Genomic DNA, 12,195 nt, shown 5'->3' with positions numbered 1-12,195 from the left:
TAATACAATGAAATATATTTAAGATAGTCAAAACCCTAGAGGAATTAAGCAACTTTTGATTGTGTGTGTGTGTGTGTGTGTGTGTGTGTGTGTGTGTGTGTGCTTGCATGTCATGTCATGGACAGTAGATTCAAACCATATCCTATTATTCATTGCTTCTGTGATTATAGGAAAGTTACTAAATTTTTGGAACTCTGAATTTTTTCATTTGCAAAGTGAACCTATCCCTGTTTCTCAGAAATGTGAACCATAGGGAGCACTTAGCACACAGTGGGCACCCAGTTAATTTTAGCCTTCAGTCTCTTTTCTACTTTACCTGCTTCTTCAACACTCAGAGCTCAGCAGACATTTCAAAGTCATAAAGAGGATAGTGCTATTGCTGTTTCTTTGCAATAATTTAATAAAGTGTAAAGTTATCAACTGCAGTTTGTGATAGATACCTGTGAGCTTCCTTTGCTGGTGGTACTCACCAGAAACCAGACTCTCCACGAAAGCATTTTTAACTGAGTGACAGTGAGATTGGCTTGCAGATGTATCAATATATTGCAAATGATGCTCCATCTTAGCAATGTACTATCGATATTTTGCATTGAATGTGTTCATTGGATAGTGTACCTAACCCATCTTTTTATGTTGCTTCACTTTTAAAGTCACTTGAAAGTATTTTGTACTTTGTGCTGTGTGTTTTCAAATATTTTGTACTCTGGCTGTCAAGGAGGTCCAGGAGCAATGAACACAGGACAGTAAATTGTGGTTCCCACTAAAAGCTCCACCTCACTCTGTGTTTAAGACCCCAGTGAGATGGTAGCCAGGGGCTTTCTATCATCTAGTTTTTTACTTTTATCTTACAGAATTCCTATTTATTTTGCTATCTGATTTGTATGAAAAACTCCAATGTATGCATGTTTTAAAGAGCTGCTATTTCCTCATGTATGAATTGAATTTTCATTATTGTTGTGATTTCTGCTCTTTATTGTTTGAAACCTTCTGCTTTTAGTGTTGTTTTAGTCATTCATGATGAGGTCCTACAGTGTAGCCTGTTCTTTCTACTCTTTAAATACTTAAGGTATGACTTTGGAATCTCATTTGAAGAGGGACTTTGTGTGTGTGTGTGTGTGTGTGTGTGTGTGTGTGTGTTATTCTCTAAAGCAAACATACACAGAATTGTTTAAAGGTCATAAATATATAGCTTGTTGAACTTTCATAAATGAACACAGCCAAGGAGCTAGCATCCATATTAAGAAATCAAACATTACCTATTGGTTAACCCAGTAGCTTCCCACAGACTCATTCCTTTCCCTCCAGCTTCTTGACAGGAACCATAGTCTGTTTTTTTTCTTTGTTTTGTGTAGTTGTGTAGTCTCTTTTGCTCAACATTTAAAGAGAGGTTTATCCATATTGTTGCAAAGAGTAATAGGTTGTTTTCATTGCTGTATGATATTCTTGTAGAAAAGTATCACAACTTATGATGCTAATGATGGATGTTTACCTATATAAGTCTATAGTAAATGTATTTATTTTAGTTATCTTTTCTAGAAATAGAATAGTTGGTCATAGCATACTCCTATGTCCAGGTTGAAGGACTGTCTAATAGTTTCTGAAGTGCTTTTATTAGCTTCTATTTCTGTCAGCAGTGCATAGGTTGTCCTAGTTGATATATTTTTAGGAAACAAAGTGACAAACTTTCTAGCACACCAGAGATGGCTGTCTGGTTAACTGTTGGGTGTTTCTGTCCCCTGTCCTGACTTCCTCAGGTCTGCTAACTTCTCTTCTCCCTTACAGGAGAGTTTCTGTACACTTTCACAAATGGTGCTTATTCTGCCTAGGCTGTGGACAAGACATGAGACATTTTGTGTATTTTTGTCAGAAAAAGAAGCAAAGTGAATGTTGGAGCTCTTTGTTGTCTTTCCTGAAAGAACCACCCTGGTCTCTGTACTTTTAAAAATGAGTCCAAGAGGTCCTACTTTTTAAAATTGCTGAGGTGACATCCTCTGTGAAATTGATGTCCAACTGATTTGTCCTTTTACATAGAAATTTCAGGACTCTTGTTTTCATTGGTTGGCTAGGACCACTGTTTCCTGTATTAAGAGAGAGTCATGGATGGAGCTCAGCTGCTTGTCTTTCATCATTGCTAAGGCACTAGTTCTTGGCAAACTGAATTCCCTGATTTGGAAAAGTTCTAGGTCTCTGGATATAAGAGGCTGGAGATGATTTCCATCTCTTTTCTTTGTCTTCTGTTCTGAGGACAACTGCAGGAGGTATCTGTTTTCTTTTCCCTACATACTGAGCTGCAGGAAGCTCTCTCTGTGAATCAGAAAGCAGAGCAGTCTCATGGGATCTGCAGGAAAAGCTTCAAAATAAAAAGTGAACTATTTTCATAATTGTAAAAGTGACCCATATAATGTCATTGGAAAGGCCTGGAGTTTAATAGCATGATACTGTTGTGAAAGAGCTGAGCAAGTTTTCATCTTGTAAGTACAGTTATTTGATTACTTATTAAAATACTTAGGATTTATATAATAAAACATCATAGAATTATTTAAAGTAAATGACTATATACGTTTGAATGTAATATAGGCTGGCATATAATAATAATGTAGCTATAATAAACATGTGTCAGTTTTGCATACATGTATACTTTCACAAATAGCTAATTCATACATACTTTGGGAATGTAGGTGAGGATTGGATTTTATCCTACAAAATACATAATGGATTCCCAGTAAGCATTTGGAATGGTACTCCTTAGCTTGTAGCCTTAAGTTGAAATTAACAGTAGCTTCTTAGTGTTCTCATAAAAAATTAGTGTTTATTATATAAGTGATAAAAATCATACCTGTCATCAAATTAGGGCTAAATGAAGGCAGTGAAACCATTGAACAAGCTCTGTTGATCATTTAAACCTGTACATCTTTTGGCATGGACATTTAAATTAGTATAGTATCTTTCATGGGCCATGTTGGCCACCAGAAGTAGGAGGTAGGGAACAATGCTGAAGCTAAGTTTATCATAGTCCCTGTTCCTGTCATATCCTCATAAGACTCTGGTGTATGATAAGTACACCAGAATTGTTGAATATTTTATGCCCTTCTTGATCACATGCCTCATAATGTAATCTTTCCTCCAATTAGAGATATTAATAAGGGAAGAGATTTGTAGTGCGGCTAGTAGTTACTTTATAATGAATTTATGGATTTAAATTGAAACATACCAAATATTTATCAATCATTTACATGCTAGGCTTCTCTTGACAAATGAATGAGAATGTATTAACGGACACCTGTATTCAAGGAAGTCATTGTTTAGGAAGCTAATGTATTTTTAATGGCATAGAAGTCATCGCTAATTCACAAGTATGTTTATCATTGAGAGTCAGTCCTATGTGGAGGCTGAGGCTTACTCACTTGCTTTGATAGACCTTGGGTAAGTTGTGTCTCTTCTCTGAGCCCATGCCTTGCCTAATCTAAATAGGAATATTGATACCTACATTGTAGGATAGGCGAAAGGACTAGAGGTGCATGTAGATGGCACCGGTTTGATGCCGATTAGTGTTTTCAGCAAAAGGTGATTTTTACTGTCTTTTTAAATCGCCTATTTTCAGGGCATAGTATAGTTCACTTTTGATATAGAGGAAAATTTCCGTGCAGAAACTTTGTGTTGTCAGTTTTCTGTCCAGATTTCTAGGTTGTGATATTCCATCTCCTCCTAGTGTTTTATGAAAATAACTTTATTATAGTAAACTTCAAATAAATTAAGCATGTGCTTTTATGATTTTGAAAAGCAGATCCCTTGTCTGACCTGCATTTCAATCAACGTATAGAACATTTACACTGGTGTCCTTTTGCAGTTAATCCCTCCGCTGACCCCAGGCAACCACTGATGTTTTTTGTGGCTACTGGTCAGCTTTACTTGTTCTAGAATGTAGACTGTGTTTTCATATCTCTTGGATAACTACTTTAGAATGGAATGCACTGAGTCATCTGGCAAGTATATATTTTTTATTTTTACAGCTTTGAGATACAATTCACATTCAGCAATTTGTACATATTTAAATGGCGAAATCTTATATTTACATATGTACTTACCTGTGAAACTATTATGACCAGATAATAAACATTAGCCATCCCAGAAATTTTGTATCCTTTTGTCATGATTTTTACCTGTTTCTCTGCTCTTCCTCCACTCAGGACAATGGTTAACCTTTTTTTTTTTTTGTCTTTTTTATTTTTAAATTTAAATTAGAAACAAGGTTGCTTCACATATCAATTCCAGGTCCCTCTCCCTCCCCCTCCCCTCCTGCCATGCCATCCCACCAACCCCCTCTCCCCCTCCCCCAATCCCGACTCCTTTCCTCACAGAGGTGAGGCCCTCCATGGGGGGGTGTCCATATGTTGATCTGTTTTTTCTTTTTTCTTTCTTTCTTTTTTTTTTGGTTTTTCGAGACAGGGTTTCTCTGTGGCTTTGGAGGCTGTCCTGGAACTCACAGAGATTCGCCTGCCTCTGCCTCCCGAGTGCTGGGATTAAAGGCATGCGCCACCAACACTCGGCTGTTTTTTTCTTTTTTTATTGCTGTGGATTAGTTTTCAATTTCCAGGACTCTATGGGCATGAATAGTGAAGATTATATACTCTTTTGTTCAGCTTCCTTTATTCAGTATAATTATGTTGAAATTCATAATTTTTCATGGATGTGTGAGATGTTTTGTTTATCCATTCATCAGTTGATGGGCATTTGGTAGTTTGTAAGGATTAAAGTTAATGTTTCTTCAGTATGGCTTTAGTCAGGGCCACTTTGCTTTTGTTTCTGTCACCTAAACCATTCAGTGGCCTTTCCTGGTTGGGTGTTCAAAGTGATAAGCTGAGCTTGATAGATGAGATTGGACATGAGTTTCACATTCCAACCACTAGGTTGTGCTAATAGAGATGACTGTGGGGTGAAACTGCAAGATCAAACTGCCAAAGTAGACAGGAAAAATCCTGTGAGGCCTCAACCCTACACAAAAAACTATAGGCAATTGAGTAAAGCTGGGAGTAGGAGAGGTGGTCTTCCCCAGGGAGGAGCACAACAATGGGTTGTCTAGAGTCAAATTAAGTTAATTAGCTTGATTCTGGTATCCACTCCACAATGTTACATTTCAAAACATCCTGATGGATGTGTGTGTGTGTGTGTGTGTGTGTGTGTGTGTGTGTGTGTGTGTGTGTGTGTGTGTTTGGTAGTTTGGAGAATTTGTGTAGATTTTGAGTATTAAAAAAATAAGTGACCAGAAATATTAATTTACAAATCTTTGTGTGAGCTTGGCATGGTAGCAAGGGTCACCTAGGCTGAGTCTATAACTCAGGTATTGTTAGTAGTGCATCCTTAAACATGGGTTTGCTGGTCTCCAAAGTAGCTCCCTAATTCTTATAGGTATATACACAACAAAAGACATTCACATTCTTCATAGTACTTAACAAGGCCCAACTCCCAGCCCAAAGACTTGGGTGAAAGGTTGTGTCCCCTGATGCGTCTCATTAACATTAGGGAAAAGGAGTCCTTGTTCCACACATCTACATACTGACTTAGTTGACTCAAGATCTTTTAAGTGTTGTAATTGATGTTTGCATTGCATTTCTTCTGACTCAGTTCCTTATTTATCGGCCTATCAGTCAGATAAACAGACAGGAACTATTATGTGTTACTTGGATTCTGTGTCATTATCTCCATGGTATCATTTCCAAATCTGGACTGTAGGTAGCTGTTCCTGACGTTTTTTCCTGAACCTCAAGTCAAAGTTGTACTTCCACAAGGTGTCTCCTCTAGAATGCCTTACTTATCTTCCAAATGTGAAATTGAATTCATCACTTTTTAGTCTAAATGTGTTTACTTGTTATTGAAGTCTGACTATCCTTTTATGTCATTTCAATTGTGTGCTCTTCCTTTTCCCAACAGTTCTCTAAGTACCCAGCCACTAATTGCTACCTGACAAAGTCTATTCTAGGCATAAAGCATTATTAGGTTGTGCTAGAGAATTGAGACCAGTGTCTGGTAGCCAACATTTCTGAATAAGTACTTCCTTCGAGACTGACCCATCAGTCCACCTTTCTTCTTCTGTAGTTCAGTAATTGGCTCTCGTCCTCTTATCACCTTTTTTTTTTTATAGGTGCCAGACTTCAGGTGTCTGTCTCCAAGTGTCCATTGCCATTTTACTTTCTCTTCTAAACTTTTCTCTTACATCCATCGTCTTGCTTAATCTGTCTTTACGGTTATGCCATAACAGGGTCAAAAATATGTTTTAGAAACATTTTAAAAGAATTTTCTTTTAAGAGTTTTTAGTAATTGGAACATCATAAGCTTGTTTAAAAAGGAACCTAACAGGGGAAGAACTTCCAGAAACCTTTGTATTTTGCATACCTTTATACCTTTCAGCACTACTACTGTAGCCCAGGGATGAAAGCAGACCTTCAAAACACTACGGAACTATGATCTTTGCCCGTATCCTCACCAATAGGAATACATTTTTAAGTTGTGATTGGTTATATACAAGTGCATGTTTGTGTGTGTGCTCATTAATATAAGTATTTATAATAAAAATTTAACAGTAATTATTTTATGTCGATGTCTAATAAAGCATCAAAGTTGACACCAAATATAATCCTAATATGGAACTACAAAATGGGAAAAATTCAAAGTAAATTACATAAAAAATAAGATTTAGTGATACCTCAGGTGTTCTTGTTAGTTATAAGTCAGTTCCATTCCAGGTGAGTGGAGATTTTGTTTTCTGTAGAGTGTTGTGAGGTGTGAGGAGAGGGAAGCTTAAGCTAATTTTGTGATGTGCATTTGAGAGTCAGAGGGCTGTTTTGTGCCTCTGGTAAAAAGAGTAGCTGGAAAACCAGCTCCATTTTAGGTAGTTGGAGGCTATTTCCCAGCCAGTGGTCTATATGCATCTGATGGTGTGTTTAATTAAGTTGAGGATTCTGGCTTTTTACAGCAATCACAACCCCACCCCCCTTGCAAACATAGCATTCTGATAGCAGAGGGCACGTAGCAGAAATCATCAGTAAAGTAATTTTTATATCATTGATATAAAATAAATTATCTGACAACCCTTGTGGTAGTATCAACTGAGATTCTTTTTGGGGGATCAAACTCAGTTTTGTATGCTAGGCAAGTTCTCTCCCATTGAGTTAATCCCTAGCCCAGAGAACTTCTTCTAAAAGATTGACTGTTAGTCAATCTGCTTCTTGTGATGGGATTGTGAACTGAGGGGATGCATAGCCATAGATTATGGATTTAGAAATTGTCAGTTGAAATCTTGCATGTAATCTTTACTAGTTGATAACTTTGAGTGAGCCATTTTCCCTTCCCTGGGTCTCAGTTTACACAACTATAAACTACAGCAATATATTTCTTCTATAATATAAAAATTAATGAGATGCTGTAGGAATAATGTTTTGTCTCACATAGTAAACAGAGCCTTCAGTGTTAATTTTTCTTGTATCTTACTTTAGTTATGTTAAAAGATATATATTAATTTTTTGTGATACTAAATATGGTGATTGTGATCAGGTTTGATGGTTCTCTGAGTTTATAACTTTTTAGAGCTTTGTTTGGAAGATTTAATGTTAATTTTGATGAATGAAGAAATAATTAACTATATAAAGTTTGGTTTTTGTTATGATCTTAAATCAAGGCCTGTTTAACACCCAGTTCTTTGTATATTCAAACACTGTCAATAATTTCTGTGTTGTGTTTTGATCTTAAGTGAGAGCTACTAGGAAGAGCTCCTTGACTCCGTAGGAACTCAGGTCATTTAAACCCTGCACTTAGTCAAATAGTAGTAGTAAGTGAAGTTCTCAGATGCAGTAGTGACTGTGTCATCCCATCTTTTTCAGGTAGCATCTACTTCACTTCTTTCTTTACTAACTGATTTAGGATTAAGTAAACTGAATGGATTGTTCAGGTTAGGAAAAGAGAGGACATTATGCTATATATTTAACATTCTTATCATAGAAATATGTCTTCTCTTTGAATTTTGAACTTTTAGATAATTGAAGTAGGATATTAGACTAGTGACAATATTTTAAAAATACAGATTCATGTAATTACTGGGGATCAAACTCAAGAGTTCCTTATATGCTATGTAAACATTCTACCATTGAGCTACATACATTTCAGTTTGACTATTGCAACTTTGTGAAATTGGACAAGGCTTTCATAAACTGGAATAGGTAGCCTCATTTTCTCTTCCCTCCTTCCCTCCATTCTTCCCTCCCTCTCTCCCTCCCTCCCTCCCTCCCTTCCTCCCTTCCTCCCTCTCTCCCTCCCTCCCTACTTCCCTCCCTCCTTTCCTTCCTTCCTCCTTCCTTCCCTCTTGTCCTACTATGTAGACCAGACTACTCTTGAACTTTCTTATTCTTTCTGTTGCTTGATGTTATAGGTATGTGACACCATACTCAGCCTGCCTCCTCAGACACACACACACACACACACACACACACACACACACACACAAATCAACCTTCCTTCCTTCCTTGGTTATCTCAAATTGATAATCAGTTTGTGCATTCTTCCACAGTAGGGAGATGCATAGCTTAGCTTAGGAGCAAGAGTGGAATGAAAAAAATGGAAGGAGAGGTTTGATTCTGGTTATGCATTTAGTTTGTATTAGTGTTCCATGGCTGCCACTTAGGCTTTATCTCCTAAGTGTTCTGAGGCCTTACCAAATAGCACTTCATCTGGGGGCCAGGGGTCCCAACATGAGCTGGTACATATTCACACATCCAACCATAGCAGAGACTGTGTAAGATAGTGATTGTCAGCATAGGTTTGGAATTGTGCAGGATGGACAGGTTTGAAACCTTTATCTTCCTAAAGTGAAAATAGAATGTAGCCTGTGATAGTATCTATCTACTTGCTAAGATTATTGTGAGAATTATCCTATGGGAAAGTAAGTCAAGTGTTTGTTAGCCTAGTGCCTGGTGTGCAATATAACAGACACTGTTTTATCTTGTTATTGGAGGAGAAGCAAAGAAATAACGTTTTTGGTGAAAGTGCTACTGATGTAGTAGTGAAAACAATTTGGCACAGAATAAACAAAACCAGAGGGAATGTTAATGTTAGAAAGTGGAGAATCGAGAGCTGAGGAATTAGAATTGCCATGAGTGTGAAACTGGTCTTAACCATGGAAAAAATGCAAAGTCCAGGGTTCTTGCCAGCAAGGGAGATCAGTTTAAGGTTCTGGACATGGTAATAAGAGCCAGCTTTTGACAATGGAAGTAGAATGAATGCGGATGTGAAATAGAGGAAATAAGTATTTACCCTGTGCCTGTGTGCCAGGCATGGCGTGTATAAGATCCTAGCAAAACACCCTTGACTAGAGGAGGTTGGAAACTGCCAGATGGTAACTTAGTCACCTGAATGGTGTTTACTATCACAGCAGAGGGTGTGGCAACGGTGACAATCAAACTTCATTGTAGTAACAAATGCTTGAGTTTTCATTGGCTTAATCTATCACTGAAGAGTTTTTTTTTTTTTTAAATAGGTGCATCTCCCAAGGGAAAGCAAATAATTAGTAACACTAATTTAGAATTTGAAAGATAGCTGTCCTACATCCATTTATTTAGTCTTATATTTTCTCCTCTTCCCTTTTTAACCTCTGGTGTACAACTTAGATGATTAACCCAGTTCCTTTCATTGTTAGAGAAATGGCTTTCTGAGTGGCTTTAGAATGAATTGTTTGCATCCTTTTTGTTTCTTATTGAGTATCCTAAAAAGGAGCATTCCCTAAAGACTAGGGCAGAAAGGATCCACGGGGCAACCTTTGAGTGCTTTTTCTGCTTGGCTTTCAATAGAAATCTGGAAGTTTTGAAGTCTTGGAAGCTTAAATTGCTTATACAAAAAGGGTAAGATTAATCAGATAACATTTAAAGATTGTATATGCTGCATTAAGTAGAAGATTTTACACTGACATCTCTATATTGTTTTGGGTCCCTTCTACTCAGTGCTGGTAGTAGAACTATGTATTAACCACACATGCTTGTTATGTTTACCCTGACTGTCACCAAAGTTAGCAAAGGCTAACTGCAGGCTCATAACCTTGAGAAATTCCAGTTCAGCACTCCACTTTAACATGTCTCTTTTGTCCTGTTGGCAACCATTTTTCAGATTGTCTTCACATTTTCCTTTAATGTGCGTTTAAGCAGAGGCTCTTTGTTTGGGTTACCATTGCTGTGATGAAATACCATGACCAAAACAACCTGAGGAGGAGGGGGTTTATTCAGCTTACAGGAACTCAAGCAGGGCAGGAACCTGGTGAGAGGAGCTGATGCAGAGGCCTAAGGTGTTCTACTTACTGACTTGCTTCTCATGGCTTGCTCAGCCTACTACCAGCTCAGGGTTGATACCACCCACAATGCACTGGTCCCTCCTTCATCAATCACTAATTAAGAAAATGCTCCGCAGGTTTGCCTACAGCCCAATGAAAATTTTTTTTTACATTTTTTAAAATTTTATTTTAGTCCTCCTGCTGTTCTCTACTCCATTCTCCCTCCTCCCTATGCTCCCAATTTGCTGAAGGGTTCTTGTCCCCCTCCCCTTCTTTGTTTTTGTTTTTGTTTTTTTTTTTGTTTTTGTTTTTGTTTTTGTTTTACGAGACAGGGTTTCTCTGTATTGTTTTGGAGGCTGTCGGTCCAGCCTGGCCTCGAACTCACAGAGATCCGCCTGCCTCTGCCTCCCGAGTGCTGGGATTAAAGGCGTGCGCTACCACCGCCCAGCATCCCCCTCCCCTTCTTCGGGGGACCATGTGTACTTCTCTTGGATTCATTGTTTCCTAGTTTCTCTTGTGGTGTGGATTATAGGCTGGTACTCCTTTGCTCTATGTCTAATATCCATATATGAGTGAGTACATACCCTGCTTGTCTTTCTGTGACTAGGTTACTTCACTCAGGATGTTTTCTTCCAGTTCCATCCATTTGCCTGAGAAAGATCTGTGAAAAATTGTGCTGGGATTTTGATGGGGATTGCACTGAATCTGTAGATTGCTTTTGGCAAGATTGCCATTTTTACTATGTTGATCCTACCTATCCAAGAGCATAGAGATCTTTCCATTTTCAGGTATCTTCTTTACTTTCTTTCTTGCTATACAGGTCTTTCACTTGTTTAATTAGTGTTATCCCAAGATATTTTATGTTGTTTGTGGCTATTTTAAAGGGTGGTGTTTCTCTGATTTCTTTTTCAGCCCATTTATTGTCTGTGTATAGTAGGGCTACTGATTTTTTTAAAAAGCTAATCTTGCATCCTGCCAAGGTGTTTATCAGCTGTAGGAGTTCCCATGTAGAGTTTTGGGGTCCATTATGTATCCTATCATATCACTTGCAAATAATGAAAGTTTGACTTCTTCCTTTCCAATTTGTATCCCCTTGACTCCTTTTGTTGTCTTATTGCTCTAGCTAGAACTTTGAGTACGGTATTGAAGACGTATGGAGAGAGTGGACAGCCTTGTCTGTTCCTGATTTTAGAGGAAGTGCCTTGAGTTTCTCTCCATTTAGTTTGATGTTGACTGTTGGTTTACTATATATTGCGTTTATTATGTTTAGGTATGCTCCTGTTATTCCTGATGTTTCCAAGACTTTTATCATGAAGGGGTGTTGGATTTTGTCAAAGACTTTTTCAGCATCTAGTGAGATGATCATGTTTTTTTTTCATTTTGTTTATATGGTGGATTACAGTGATAGATTTTCATATGTTGAACCATCCCTGCATCCCTGGGATGAAGCGTACTTGATCATGGTGGATGATTTTTCTGATGTGTTCTTGGATTTGATTTGCCAGTATTTTGTTGAGTATTTTTGCATCAATGTTCATGAGGGAGATTGGTCTGTAGTTCTCCATCTTAGTTGTGTCTTTGTGTGGCTCAGGTACCAAGGTAGTTGTAGCCTAGTAAAACGAGTTTGTCAATGACCCTTCTGCTTCTATTGTGTGCAACGGTTTGAGGAGTAACTGGTATTAGCTCTTCTTTGAATTTCTGGTAGAATTCTGCACTGAAACCATCTGGTAACAGTATATTGTGATGGCAAAAGATGTCTTATGGACCCCAAACAGGTAGGTAGGAAAGGGGGAGTTCACTAATAGCTAAATCACTGGATAACTTAGTTCCTTGTTAACTGATGATGCCCACTATGTTATCCATGGTACATTTTTTTTCTTCCTGTCAGG

General features: G+C 37.8%; 1 protein-coding gene across 3 annotated transcripts in view; it reads left to right on the top strand.

Moving 5' to 3' along the window:
* Window positions 1-12,195, top strand: part of Ppp4r4 (protein phosphatase 4 regulatory subunit 4) — a 95,186-nt gene that overhangs the window by 12,165 nt on the left and 70,826 nt on the right. The gene's annotated exons all lie outside the window — the stretch shown is intronic.

The sequence above is a fragment of the Mesocricetus auratus genome, unplaced genomic scaffold (assembly GCF_017639785.1).
Source record: "Mesocricetus auratus isolate SY011 unplaced genomic scaffold, BCM_Maur_2.0 Super-Scaffold_15014, whole genome shotgun sequence".
In the NCBI taxonomy this organism is placed as follows: domain Eukaryota; kingdom Metazoa; phylum Chordata; class Mammalia; order Rodentia; family Cricetidae; genus Mesocricetus; species Mesocricetus auratus.
This window is presented reverse-complemented; position numbering and strand designations above follow the sequence as displayed.